Below are 11853 nucleotides of genomic sequence, written 5' to 3'. Positions count from 1 at the left end.
ATGGCTACCCCTCTGATACTTGTACTGCAATAGGATGCTTTTGTGAAGCCTAATATTTACTAGTACAATTTACTTATACTGGTGTAAATCTTAGCGACACAAATGATATCAATGGAGTTGTTATGCTGATGTAAAACCAATGTAGTGACAAAATAATATGGTGCATGGATTTGGACGGCATAGAAATTTTCATACCGAATCAGACCCCTGGTTTGTCTAGCCAGTATCCTGTCTTGAACTGTGGCCAGTATCAGATGCTTAAGGAGAAGGTACAAAAAATTCCATTGTAGACAATTATGGAATAACTTGCCTGTCAGAGGTTTCTTCCTAACTTAATTAATGAGTGGATGTTTTTATGCCCTGGTTGCAGAGAGGTTTTTTCCTCCTCAAAATGTTGTTCCCCTCTAATATATCTGTGAATGTTCTCATCAACTAAAAGGTCCAAGCTTTTTTAAATTTTAGTCTCAATGATACCTTGTTTCAATGAATTCCACAGGGTAATAATGTTAATTTACTGCATTTCAATATTCCTGGATTGACAGACTGAACCAGGCCTGAGATCCATCTAGGTCAGTGTCCTATCTCTTACCTGTACCAGTTGCTTCAGGTGAAGGTGCAAGAACCCACAGTAGACAGATGTGGTATAATCTACCTCTATGAAGGTCTCATCCTGATCTCTGATAGTTAGAGATTGGCTTAAGGTCTGAAGCATGAGTTTTTGGAAGGGGTATTAAACCTGTCTTAGCATAAACTATTACAACTTTGGATATTCTTATCCATATACATGTCTATACTTTGAATCTTGCCTCAATGACATCCTTGGGTTGTGGGTTCTACAATTTGTTTTTATGTCACATGAAAGTTTCTTCCATTAATCAGTTTTGAATTTGCCACCTTTTAATTTCAATGTCCCTTTGTTCTTGTGTTATGAGAATTCTGTTTTCCATATCTGCCTCCTCTAGATAACTCATTATTTAATATGTTATGAGCAGGGTTAATCCTTGTTAGGGGTTGAGTTAAAACCTCATTCAAACTGAGGTGTGAATGTGACTTTCATTTAAGAAAGTTGTAAGAGACAGTTAAGGGGCCTAATTAAGGCTTAACAGTCTGCCCAGAAACTAGCATCATGGGGGGTTCCACTAAGTATTTTGACCAGGTGTGTGAGGGGGGGAAGAAACTGAGAAGACAAGAACAGAGAGAAGCTGAGGCAAAAAGCAAGGAAGCCAAGAACTGGCCTGAGAACACAGCTAGACAGAACTTTTGGGTCTGGTGTGGGCTAAAGAGGCTCGGAACTGTAAGATAAACTGCTCCTTTTGTGCTCAGTTCCTTCTGTGTTCCGAGAAGCAGGATTTTGTACATTCCTTGTAAATAAACCAGATTGCATCAAAGAATACTAGACTCCATCAGCTTCTACTTCCAGCTGGAACATCCCCAAACTTTGACTAGCCACTCATGGCCGAAAGGGGCAACAATACTTTTGATTTTATGTAATGATGTTACCCCATTCCTTATGAATCTTATTTTGTTTTTTGATGACTACTGCACAACTAGCAGAGGTTTTGCTTGTGCTATTCACAATGATGCCCAGATCTAACTCCCAAGCAGTTACAGTTCATTTAGTGCTCAGTAAGGTCACATGCAAGTTGCTATTCCATTGTCATTATTGTGCATTTGTCACATTGATTGTTCATCTACTAACGTGCTGGCTTTAACTCTCCCTAAAGTTCCCAGTTATCTTCTCTAGTCTTGACTCACTCCACTAATTTGGTATCTCCTAATGTTGCCACCTCAGTGCTCACTCCTTTTATAGCTCCTCAGTAAATATATTAACTCACATCCTAGTACTGTACCAGGAGGCGCTGCACTGCTTGTTTTAATAACTATTCTGTTATAATGTAAGTCACTGGGGAAGAACACCCAGGATAAAGGTTCAGGAAAAAGCTTCTGGAAATTATGTAGTTGGGGGAACTCGTGGGCAGGAGACTGGGGACAGAAATAACCAGTCAAATATTTTCCAGTTACTAAATAGGGCCAATATGTAAGTGTTATTTGCTTTACACCTCCTTGTATTTATATGGATTATAAAATCACACTCTGCCAGAAGGAACAAAGTTTGCAGCTCAAATTCCTGAGGATGACAAAGTGCTAATAACTGTCTTGGGTTTACTGAAGATATACGGCTTTCATTTCAATTTCAAACAGCTCTGTGATTCTTTACCTTCCCCCCACCAGTGAAGCTTGAGCATTTTCAACAAATCTTTTGCTGATTCCCAATGCTTTCAAGTCCAGACATGAGCTTTTCCTAATCACAGGGGAGGAACCTGATTTAATACAATCACACCATTCATACCCAGTTTGGCTGAGTGAAGTTGCTATGAGGGGAATGATGTTTGGTATTTTAATTCCAGTTAATATACAAACAGCCGTTTTGTAAAAGGTGCAATGTTGTTCTGCCAGTTATTTCTCTTTCCATGCACAAGATCAATGTGGCACCTGTTAGTTTTCTAGTCAGCACAGTTGGACATTTAAAAGCACAATAAATATTCCTTGTAAATACTTCACATAAAATGACAACCGCACTGAATGGTGCCCAACATATCAAAATGACTAAAGCTCTGAAGCTCCCACCGGTTCCTTCCTTCTACATAGGTCCCAGTTCTGCCACCCTTACTCTGTCAAGGAATCCCATTGAAATCAATGTCTACTCAGCATGAATAAGTACTATAAACTCTGTAGAACTGTGGGCAGAAGCCACTGGGCTTTACCAATGATTTCAATGGGAACAGGATTAGAGCCATTGGTATTTGATACAGAAACGTTAATGATCGTGTTTTGAACATTTTTCAGTACTAACGACTTTAATCAACAGCTGGTATTTTACATGTTGTTCCACTTTCTCTCTCTCTCGCTCACACTTGAAGGGCTATAGGCCGTTATACATAATAACAAGGGGTCTTTTCTCAGCACCTAGAATCTGGTAGATGCCCTAAGTGCCTTAAATCAGGGGTTCTCAACCCTTTTCCATTTGTGGACACACAAATTTTGAAGGTCCAGGCATGACAACCTGCCCTCTCCTGGTTACTTTGTGACCAGTTTGGATCACAGTTCAGTTGATTATAGAATTTAAAATAGGATATTTATATTAAAGCAGTTAACACTAGAGCAGGGGGATGGATGGCTTTGTGGTTTGAGCATTGGCCTGCTAAACCCAGCATTGTGAGTTCAGCCCTTGAGGGGGCCACTTAGGAATCTAGAGCAAAATCAGTACTTGGTCCTGCTAGTGACGGGAGGGAGTTGGACTCAATGACTTTTCAGGGTCCTTTCCAATTCTAGGTGATAGGTTTATCTCTATACATTAAATTACTAAAACCAATTCATATATTAAAAAGACTAGTTAAAGTAGTCAATGGTAAAATTGGACCAAATAACTAAAGTTCCACTCATTAAAAATTAAAATATGGAGAAACTAAAAGTTGATGAGGATTCAGTAGGTCACATGGAATAAGGTTCTAGGGTCATTAAATGAAGCCTTAATTTCTGCCATGGCATACAAAGCAAGCCCACAAAGATTTTTTTTAAATTGCCTACTTCTGTCCATTCCCAAGAGCTTCAGTAGTTCACCATGTCTCTGCTCCATTTTCCAAGTAACAAGAGATCCAGGGCGTCGGGCATCAGGCAGGACAGAGCAACAGTCAAGTAGGCTCGGGCCCTCAGGAAGGGTGGAGCAATAAACAGTCTAAATCTTAGCCAGTTTTGCCCTATGTTGATGGGATAGGCGAGCCTCGGGGCCAATCCCAGCATCATGACACTGGTCACCCTGTTCACTGTTATCAAGACCTGAGCGCTGGGGTAAGCCAGATCTCCATCGCTGGATCAGCTGTAGAGGTGAACTCCAGCACATGAAGGCCTGCTCATAGTCCGAGTCAACAAGGGCAGGGATCTGTAGCTTGTGTATGCTCACCCTGATTGTGACTTTTGCAGCGGGTTGTCTGCAGGTGTAGGACTCCCTCGTGTAGACCTGGCAAAAGCTGCAATCCATTACAGGACTCTCTCACGCAATTGCCCAAAGTGGCCACAGGAGAAGCAGGGCCCAATCTGGACCAGGTTTCCAGGTTTGACAGGTGTTCAGGGGGGCTCAGGTTTGGTGAATTCCCTCATATGGGGACTCACGGGTTCCTCAAAATGCTGGGATGGCATGTTGAAGGTTGGGGCCGCCTCACCCATTGCACTGTCTCGAGCTGCACTGGACATCGGTCTTGGAGGTTGGGGGCTCTTCTCTTGGCCCAGTGGGGTTACTCCAGGCATCACAACCCATGCCCCCAACCTGATGGGTTCTCCGTTGCTAGGAAGTCTTCCATAAAGCCTATTGTTGCACTCAGGGTTGCTGGACCACACAGGCCCTTCCTCAGGGTGGGACAAGTGGATGAACTGTTCGAGGGCTACCTGCTTGGCCACCTCAATGGCAGGGCACCGCCTGTGCTGGAGCCACCACCAGTGGGTGTCCTTCAGTTCCTGGGCTATGACCTGGGGGCACCAGGTGGGTATGTCTTCCCCTGAAACTGTTGCTGGAAGGTCTTGGGGATGATGGCCAGTGCATCAAGTACTGCCACCTTTATCCAGCTATAGTCTTAGACCTTGTCACTCAGTAGGTTGCTTAGCCTGTGCCCATCAGGCAAGGGGCCAATGGGGTGGCCCAGTGCTTGGGGGGGCGGGCACACATGTTGGCCAAGGTGACCTGCTAAAAGGTGACAAGTAAGACCTTATTGAAATTCCAGGAGGTGGGTGGGCACAAGCTCACCCATGTCTAAAGACCCCTCCCCATCTTTGTGAGAGGAGCCATTGGATCCAGGACTGAACTGAATACTGAGGACAACTAAGAAATAACAGGGTCAGGACTAGGGCTCATAGGTTTAAAACTAGAAATCCAGAAGGCAACACCAAGCAGAGAACCCTGGACAACACCCACTGCTCCTCAGAGCTGTCTAGGGAGCCAGTGGACACAACCCAGAGGAACTCTGCCTGGATATGTGAGGCAAGAGAGGAACAGAAATAGGCCCCACAATCACAGAGCACCCTCTCATCTAGCATCCTCCTCCTAGTGTTGTAGAAGGCCACTTTGGCCAGTGCCAGGAGGACATTAAGGAGGAGATCTCATGACTTCATGGGGCCATGGACAGGGTTTGAGAATATAAATGAGTGTGGAGAAAAGTAGAGCCAGAACCTCAACAGGAGGCTCTGGAGGAGCCGGAATAGGGTCAGCAACCTAGTGCATTTGAGAGAAGCATGTGCCAGGGTCTCCCTTATGCCACTAAAGGGGCAGGCATCGGAGATGGGAGTGGACCATGCCAAGTACATGCGGCTCTGTGAAGGAGCTGCCAACTGATATCCCCAGCAGGTCATGAGATCAGGGTGGAGTACAGGTTGGCCCACCAGGTTTCCTTATCTTTCTCAGGTGGTAGAAGGTCCTGCTGCTTGGTATTGGGGCAGGACAAGAGAGTGAGGAAGAGAAATGTTTGGCACACAAGTGTGTAGAGGTGTTTGTTTGGTGTGGTTTGAAAGTGAACTGGCTGCAGGGAGCAAAGCTGGCTAAGATTGTGGAAAGGAGGGAGCTGGGGGCTTACAGGGCAGGACCTGATGAAAGTCATGAGGGCCAGGGGTGAGCAAAGAGCACCTGCTCCAGGGAAACATGAGAGGTGGGTGATAAGGCTGCCCCCACCTCCTATAATAATTGGAGATATACCAATCTTCTAGAATTGGAAGGGACCCTGAAAGGTCACTGAGTCCAGCCCCCTGCCTTCACTAGCAGGACCAACTACTGATTTTTGCCCCAGATCCCTAAGTGGTCCCCTCAAGAATTGAACTCACAACCCTAGGTTTAACAGGCTAATACTCAAACCACTGAGCTACCCCTCTCCCCCTCCTGGAGTACATGCAGGGGATTTGAAGGGTGGAGAGCCCCAGCACCAACTAAGCGCTTGGGGATCCACTCAGTTCCCCTGCTATGGTTCGTAGTCCAGGAGGTCTCAGATTCTGGTGGTTTATGCCAGGGCCAGCCTCCAGAGGACTGAGGGGGACTCTGCCCCTGCACATGAAGATGGGGGTTGTGTAGCAGGGGTTCCATGAGGTCTGACCCCCTCGGTGGCCACCATGGATCTGGTCACTGATAATACCTTCTAGGTCTTGAGGAGGTCCTGGTGGAAGACTGGTAGCTCCAAGAGGTCTCTCAGAAGATTGGGATGGAGATAAGAGCTGCTGGTCATTTCGGAGCCCTCAGTGGCGGCGGCAAGCATGCACCAATGTACTCCATGCCAGACTACTTGCACAGTAAAGGAGTTTCTGCAGGGCCTGAAGCTGAAGACATGGACTTAACTGTGGAGGCAGCCTAGGCCTTGTTCTTCCTCCTACAGGGGAAGACTCATAACCCATGCAGAAACCTACTACAGTCCTGGCCAGAAAAACTCCTGAGCAAACCTCTAGAGCCAGGCCAGGATACCAGGGGTTGGGCTCAGAGTGTTGACCCAGTGCCAGAGCAAGGACAGGACCATCTGGTTAAGCACCAGTGCCTACCCTCACAGGGAGAGGCACTGGAGCACTCCTGTCCATCTCCACAACTGCTCACCCACCCTGCCCTCCAAATCCTGTCAGTTCTCCAGTGGAGAAGGATGTGTGGTGGAAAGGTAAATGCCAACATAAAGCAGCAGACCCCTGTTCAACTAAATGGCTTGAAGCATGGGTGGGAAGGAGCTCATATTTCACCCATCCCCAACCACCAGGTCAGATCTCTTGACCAGTAGACCCGTGCAGCAGAGGCCACCAAGTAGATCACCTCCACCCACAGCAGGTCACCTGGGTCCTGGACCACGAGGAGCATGTCATCAGCATACACTGACGGGACCAACCACAATTCTGACCCATGAAGCACCAATCCTGTCATCTTCTGGTAGAGGAGACAGAGGAAGGACTTGATAAGAGTATACAGCTGGCCTGCAGCAGACACCCGTGGTGTACCCCTTGCCTGGCTGCTCTTGGTTCCAGAGTGGTCCCATTTCTCAAGGGTGGTAGATTCTCCACCCAGGACCAGGCACTCATGAGGATCCAAGGTGCTGAGGAATGCAGACACCTGATGACAGAAATGCATTGCTTTGGGCCTGGTGTTGGGGCATAGACATTGACCATATCCAATGTCTGCTCCTCTATGAGCACCCGGATGTGCAGCAGGTGACCTGGCACGATCTCGGTAACCCCCAGCACCTCGGGATGTATGTCAGGGGAGAATAGGGTGGCCACCTAGCTGAATGAGTGCGGAGCTGGCTAAAGTACACTCTGTTCCCCAACTCCAGAAGGCCAACTGGTCTCAGCAGCTGGATCCATGTGGGTTTCCTGCAGGAAAATCACAAAGTACCCTCCCTCCTGAAGAAAGGAGAGCACATGGCACCTGCGGAGACCCACATTACAGCCTTAGGTGTAACACAAAGATTGTGGGGAGCAGTGGGATTAGGAACCCCAGTGGCTAAACCACTGGGGTGCAGCACTCTTGACCAGGTTCAGGGGAAAAAAGGACAGGGACAGGAAGGGGTGTCAGAGTGTGGGGGAGTCAGGCTGCTCTCCCCATTTCCTGGAATTCACCATGATTCTCAGCCAGACAGTAAAACAGAAGTTTTATTAAACAGGAACACAGTCTAAAACAGAGCTTGTAGGTATGGAAAAGAGGACCCCTCAGTTGTGTCCATCTTGAGGGGTGGGGAGCCCAGACCTAGGTTCTGGGCCTTCCCCCATCTCCCCAGCCAGCTCCAAACTGACACTCCCTACAGCCGTCTCACCCAGCTCATCTTCCAGCCTTTGTCCAGTTTCCAAGGGCAGAAGGTGTCCCCGGCCCCAACCCCCTCCTGGGCTCAGGTTATGTGTTGGCCATCAAGTATCATCCCTCAAGTGAAGTCACATCCTTATATCCCACCACCATCTAGTATCAATGCAGACAGTAAACTAGTAAAACTCCCATGCAACATTACCAGGTTAATACTCCCTACTCCATCACATCTCTCCCACCTTCAAGACTGAACTGAGCAGGGTCACTCTCACCAGTGACCTGGGGAAGTTCAGATCCCTTGCTCTAGGACAACACATCACTTATCACATTGGCACTCCCCTTCACATGGACCCACCTCCATATCATAATCCTGCAGGTTCAGGCTTCAAGTCAGAAGGTTGGCATTGGCTCGTTTTATCTGGTGTAGCCAGGTCAGAGGAGAGTGATCAGCGTACACAGTGAAGTGTTGCCCAAATAGATATGGCTCTAGTTTCTTAAGGGCCCACACCATGGCCAGGCATTCCTTCTCAATGGCCGCGTAGCTTTGCTTCCGGAGTAACAACTTGCTCAAGTACACGATGGGATGGTTCTCCCCCTTTTCATCAAACTGTCTGGGGCATCAGTGAATACATAAAGGGCTTGTCAAAGTCTGGGTTTCCCAGAACTGGCACTAATTGGAGCTCCTTTCAGTGCACAGAGAGCCCTCTAACACTGCTTGGTCTAGACCACCTTGTTTGGCCTTCCCTTCTTGCATAGCTCAGTGATGGGGGCAACTATGGACATAAGTGTGGCACAAATCTTCAATAATACCCCACCATCTCAATAAAGCCTTGGACCTGCTTTTTGGTTTGGGGAGTGGGTCAGTCTCTGATCGCCTCCACTTTGGCTGGTTCCAGCTTTAGGCAGCTGCTCCCCACCCAGTGGCCCAGGTAAGATACTTCAGCTGTCCTCACCTTGCACTTCTCAGCTTTTATGGTCAGCCCAGCTTCCTGGAGTCGGTCCATCACTTGTTTAACCTGGGACACATGGTTCTCCCAAGTCTGGCTAAAGACACAGATGTCATCAATATACACCACAGAAAAACTGTCCACCCCTCTCAGTAGCTGATCCACCAGGCACTGGAAGGTAACAGGCTCTCCCTTGAGGCCGAAAGGCAGGGCCAGGAACTCTGAGCCCCAGAGGGGTGATAAAGGCAGATTTCAGCCTCGCATCTGCATCCAGTGGCGCATGCCAGTAGCTTTTTTTTAAGATCCATGGTGGTAAGGTAGCAAGCTCCTCCCAGCTTGTCTAGGAGCTCGTCAGGCCTGGGCAATGGGGTAGGCATCAGATACAGTGATGGCATTAAGATTCAAATACTCCATACAGAACCAGATCAACCTGTCCTTTTTGGGGACCAGCCCCACAGGTGAGGCCCAAGGGCTGGAAGATGGCTGGATCATCCCCAAAGCCAGCATGTCACTGATCTCTCTTTCCACATCCTGAGTGTTTTCCCTGTGACTCAGAAGGGGGAGCACCCAGGGCCGGTGCAACCATTTAGACGACCTAGGCAGTCACCAAAGGTGCTAGGGTTTGGGGGGCAGCATTTTCTTTGGCAGTGACCGTGGCGCCCAGATCTTCGGCCGCCCCGGTCGCTGCCGACATTTAGGCGGAGGGAGCTGGGGCAAGGGAGCACAGGGAGGTCCTCTTTCAGCAAGTAAGGGGGGGGGCAGCATGCAGGGGAACTCCCCACCCCAGCTCACCCCTGTCCCCCCTCCTCCCCAAGCACACCATGGCTACTTCACTTCTCCCGCCTCCCAGGCTTGCGGTGCCTAAGCTGATTGGTGCCACAAGCCTGGGAGGCGGGAGAAGTGAAGCAACCACTGCGTGCTTGGGGAGGAGGGAGGAGCAGGGGTGAGCTGGGGTGGGGGGGGGTCCCTCAGGGCGGAGGGTAGGGGGTCGGGAGCTGCTGCAGGGGCGCCTCAGGTGGAAGTTTTGCCTAGGGCTTGAAACATCCTTGCACTGGCCCTGGGAACACCTTATAGGAGAATGTGATCCTGTCTCCAGCCGGTGGACAGTCAGATTAATGAGTCCAGACTGGTTGGAAAACAGCTGTCAGTAGAAATGCAGCACCCCTCTGATCTCAGCTTGCTGGGAAGGGGTTAGCTCATCAGAGAAGGGAAAAGATCTACTAAAGGGTCATCTCCCTGCTCCTCTCAATGTTCACACTCAGCCAACACCACATTCCCTCTGTCATAATATGCCTTCATCATATTAACTTGGCACACCTTGTGGCGGTGTGCCCAGTTAGACATTCCACCACATAGTTTACCTCATTTAGTTGCTTGACAACCTTGAAAGGGCCTTCCCAGGCAGCTTGTAGTTTGTTTTTTCTCATGAAGTTGAGAACTATCACCTGGTCTCTGGTGGCGTAGGCGCAGGCCCAGGCCCGTGCTATGCAGTCACACCAGACCTGTTTCCTCTGGGCTCTGGCCAGATTCTCCTTGGCCAAGACCATGAGCTCAGCAAGTCTCTCGGAAGGTCAAGACATATTCCACCACTGATTCTCCATCGGGAGTGGCCTTCCCTTCCTATTCGTGTCTCATCTGGTCCAGGGGTCCCCTTATCCTCTTTCATATAACAGTTCAATGGTAAAAACCCAGTGGACTCCTGGGGCACTTCCTTGTACATGAACAACAAGTGAGGCAAGTAGTTGTCCCAGTCCTGCAGGTGCTGATTCATAAAGGTTTTCAGCATCATCTTTAGAGTTCCACTGAACCTCTCCACCAGCACATTGGACTGGGGGTGGTATGCTGAGGCCCAGATCTGCCAGACCCCACACGTCTCCCACAAGCACTAGCAGTGTATCTGCCACTGTGTCTCCTTTGATAGAAGACAAAACCACTGCCTCAGGGTAACAGGTAATGAAATCTACTACCATTAGAATGTATTTCTTCCCCTACCGGGTCATCTTGCTGAGAGGCCCCACTATGTCCACCTCCATCTTCTGAAAGTCTCCTCTATGATGGGCAAAGGTCTCAAAGCTGCTTTTCCCCTTGTCTTGGGACTTTCCTACCCTCTGACAGGGATTACAGAATCTGCAATACTATTGGACAATATTAAAGATTCCGGGCCGGTAAAAGTTCTGTAGCAGCCTCTGCCTGGTATGCCAGATTCCCTGGTGTCCTAAGAGAGGGATGTCATGGGCCAGGCACAGTAGCTTGCAGTGATACTTCTGGGGAACCACTCAGTGCCTGTGTCCCAATATCCACTGACCTTCCTCCTATCCCCCTCTAGGGGAACAAGGTACTCACTCCACAAGGACAGCCCCGCGCCCACCCTGTAAACTGAGAACCTTGAGTCCAGAGCATCCAAACCCCAGGGGAGCTGGGCTGGGAAACGCCTCCCTCTTGAAAAGTTGGTAAGCTGCCAGCCGTCCCCTGCCTGGGAAGCCTGCTCCTCCTCTGGCTGGTTCCCTACCCAGTTAACCCTGTGAAGGTTTGGTTTGCTCAGTCTGTCCTTGAGCTTGGGGCACTGGATCCATGTGTCGCCCCTCTGTCCACCGTAATAACAAGTCATGTTCCGTTGGTCCTCTTGAGCCAGTCGGTTGGTCCAGATGCCAGTTGTTCCCCTTGAGAGGGGCTCTGCACATTCCTGGCAGTGGTCGAGAGGGTAGCTGGGGGAGCTTGTGGGGGGCAACAGCATCCACTCGAAGCCTCACCCACAGTCTCCCTTGCCAATGAGCCTGGCTAGCTCAGTTAGTAGTGCATCAGACTTGTAATCTGAGGGTCCAGGGTTCATGTCCCTGGTCAGGTGATAAATTACTCACCAAGATCTTAAACTGTCTTTCTGGAGCCCTTTGGTGGGGGGAGGGATAGCTCAGTGGTTTGAGCATTGGCCTGCTAAACCCAGGGTTGTGAGTTCAATCCTTGAGGGGGCCACTTAGGGATCTGGGGTAAAAATCTGTCTGGGGATTGGTCCTGCTTTGAGAAGGGGGTTGGACTAGATGACCTTCTGAGGTCCCTTCCAACCCTAATCTTCTATGATTCTTGAAAGGGGTAGGAGGTACC

At 49.1% G+C, this 11853-nt stretch overlaps 1 non-coding gene across 1 annotated transcript; it reads left to right on the top strand.

The window, feature by feature from the left end:
* The first annotated feature begins 11526 nt into the window (after positions 1-11526).
* Positions 11527-11599, top strand: TRNAT-UGU (transfer RNA threonine (anticodon UGU)). Its single transcript has one exon. It is a non-coding gene; the product is annotated as a tRNA-Thr (tRNA).
* Positions 11600-11853: the final 254 nt, after the last annotated feature.

The sequence above is a fragment of the Chelonoidis abingdonii genome, chromosome 5 (assembly GCF_003597395.2).
Source record: "Chelonoidis abingdonii isolate Lonesome George chromosome 5, CheloAbing_2.0, whole genome shotgun sequence".
NCBI classification, from domain to species: domain Eukaryota; kingdom Metazoa; phylum Chordata; order Testudines; family Testudinidae; genus Chelonoidis; species Chelonoidis abingdonii.
Note: the sequence above shows the minus strand (reverse complement) of the source record. Positions and strands in the feature narration are given on the sequence as shown.